This window comes from Monopterus albus, unplaced genomic scaffold, assembly GCF_001952655.1.
Source record: "Monopterus albus unplaced genomic scaffold, M_albus_1.0 scaffold81.1, whole genome shotgun sequence".
NCBI lineage: Eukaryota > Metazoa > Chordata > Actinopteri > Synbranchiformes > Synbranchidae > Monopterus > Monopterus albus.
In genome coordinates this window covers 1,720,729-1,723,504 of record NW_018127961.1, presented here as the reverse complement: position 1 = coordinate 1,723,504, position 2,776 = coordinate 1,720,729, and positions in this window count along the sequence as shown.

Sequence of the window (2,776 nt, the reverse complement as noted above, 5' to 3'; positions counted from 1 at the left end):
TTTTTATAGGTCTTATGAGGTATTCTAATTTATTGAGATAGTGAATTGGTGGGTTTTTGTTAAATGTGGGCCAAAATCATCACAATTAAAAGACCCAACAGCTTAAACTACTTCAGTCTGTGTGTACTGAATGTATATAATACATGAGTTTCATTATTTGAGTTGAATCACTGAACTAAATGGACTTTTCCACAATATTCTAATTTATTGAGCTGCACCTGTATATAGGTAAGTGAATATAGGATCAGTTAATTGTTTTTCTATTTTTATGTCAAGGCCCATTAATACTAGGATCTAAGTTGAGTACCAAGTTTGTCAGTCTGACTCTTAGAGGTTTCTTCTCTTAAAACCACTGTGTCCTGTACTCCAGAGGTGGCTGGCCATTTCTCTGCCAGCCTGTGTCTTTGGTAATGTATAGCTGTGGTTTTACTGTATTGAGTAAATCATTTTGTGGAGAGAATCTTACTTTAATCAGTTAAGCACACATCTCACAAAGTTGTTTTTAAAGGTATTCACCAGCGCCTGACATTCTGCTAGGAAGAAAATCACCGTGTTTAGCAATCTTGTTAAATCCATTTTTATGAACTAGAAATACCTTATTTTTTTCAGTCACCCCTACTTATTTTAAGAACCAGCTTCACTGAAGCCAGTCACTTTTGATTTTTAATGCTATTCACCTGTAGATAAATGATGAGAAAACAATCTAAATATTATTTATTGAAAACCCATCTATAGCCCGTTTGTCACCCCATTATAGGAAGAAATATTAATGTAAAAACTCACCTTTTGTTCCTAGTTACACAAACATGGTGCCCGCTGCAACATAAGCACTTAAAGCCTCTTGCTCCACATAGCCAAGACACACTGACGAGGGGCAGAAAAGGCAGAGCCCTGAAGGGACAAGCTGTGTGTGTGAGGCCCTGGTCTCTCCCTCATGTGGGTCAAAGCCCTCCTCTCAACCAAACACCGGAAACTGTATGAGATTTCATCTGTGTGGTGGGTCAATTTAAATGCCACACTCACATGAGTGTAGACTGAAGTTACATGATTTCTTTTTACAGTAACAACAATTCTTTGATGTATGAAATCCTAGCTTGACCCTTTGTTCCATTCCCAACTACTTTTATTGCTGCCAGCTGTGGTTTTTATTGTAGACACCTGCACATTATAAAACAATAAAGTCCAAAAAACTAGTTGGGGGTGATGGAGAGGCAGGGTCATAAATCAGTCCCTTCATACCTAGGATGACAGAAGGGGGTACTCTTATACTCTCTCAGGCTCATGTTGTTACTCTGAACTTTCAGGTTTAACTTTCCACTGCCTTGTGTCTTGAGCCAAAGAAAATCAACAAAATCAGTAAATCCATACAAGAAACAATGCTGATTTCTTCCAGCCACTGTCTGTAAGGTCCACAGGTTTAGGGGCACCTGGGCCAGAACCTCTGCTTGTAGGGACTGTTAACATTTCTTGTTGGAAAGTCAATCCGATAACTTAAAGAAGGCACACTACTACAAAGACATGTAAGCTAACAACAAGTAGACATGTAGTCATTGAAAAGAAACACAAAATTACCACACACAAGCATAAGTCACAAAAATACAACAGACACACAGAATGACTGCAACCAAATGCAGGGAATGAAATGCATAACAACTGCAGAGTCACAAAAATACTGCAAAGACATGTAAACCTAATGCATACAGTAAAGGTGCAGAAATTACCAGAGATGCAAAATGACTACTAAGACTCAAAACAACTACTAAGATGCTCAAATCAACGTCAAACTGAGGCTAAACAAAGAGACACAAAATGAATAGACAAATAAATATAAAATAAATAAAATAAAATGGTTGCTGGTGTGTTGTTTATTGTCACTTTGGGTCTCTTTCAGTCTGGAGTGCTATGTAGGAGGAGTGGGGGGGCCAGGGGTTTATTGTCTCATGATTCATCCATGAACGCACCCTTTGGAATCGGGCAGCCTGTTTAACCTGTAATCCATTGCTTTGCCTGCGTTAGTACTTCACCACTGAAACACTGTCATCATCACTGCTGCTGCTTCTCACACATCTCTAGATTTCCCTGTAGGAATGAAACTCTAGTCACTCCTTTGTCCTTCTGTGCAGACCCACATTACCCGGAAAAAAGCTTTTTTTTTTAAACAAATCAATAAGCAGCCCCATATAACTGAAATGGAGAGAATCTAGAACTTTCCACAGCCAGATCAGATTCAGTAATTTTCCACAAAAGGGGTGAGAGGGCAATGTTCAGTGGCTGAGTGAAACAACCTGTTACAGCCAACTGAAAGTGAATTGCACAACCTTGAGTTTGATTCCAGTCCCAATAGTGCAAATATTTCACGTGCATTTAAACTCTCACCTGCACTGCTTTTTTTTATCCCAGTTAGGCAGCAACGGTCATTGCTCCAGAGGTGTATTTTAGGGAAAAACATCTGTTAAAATAAAAGCATTTTAATCAGATAAATAGTGTTGAACATTATTATCCAAGAATCACTTATTTAATTTGACCATCATGTAAAACTGTGTGTCTGTGTAGCTTTCTAAAAATGGTGATAAACTAGTGTGTTTAGTTCATAGGAATTTATTTATTTATTAATTTATTTTAGCAACAATACAATACATTATTTCATGTCACATTGTTGCATGAGAAGTGAAGAGTATGTGCTGAGCTTTCTTGCCTTTTGATTATACAAAGGTTTTTTAGACTCTTTCATCTGAAACAGGGCCTTTACAGAGAAAACATTGACTGATTGTTTCCT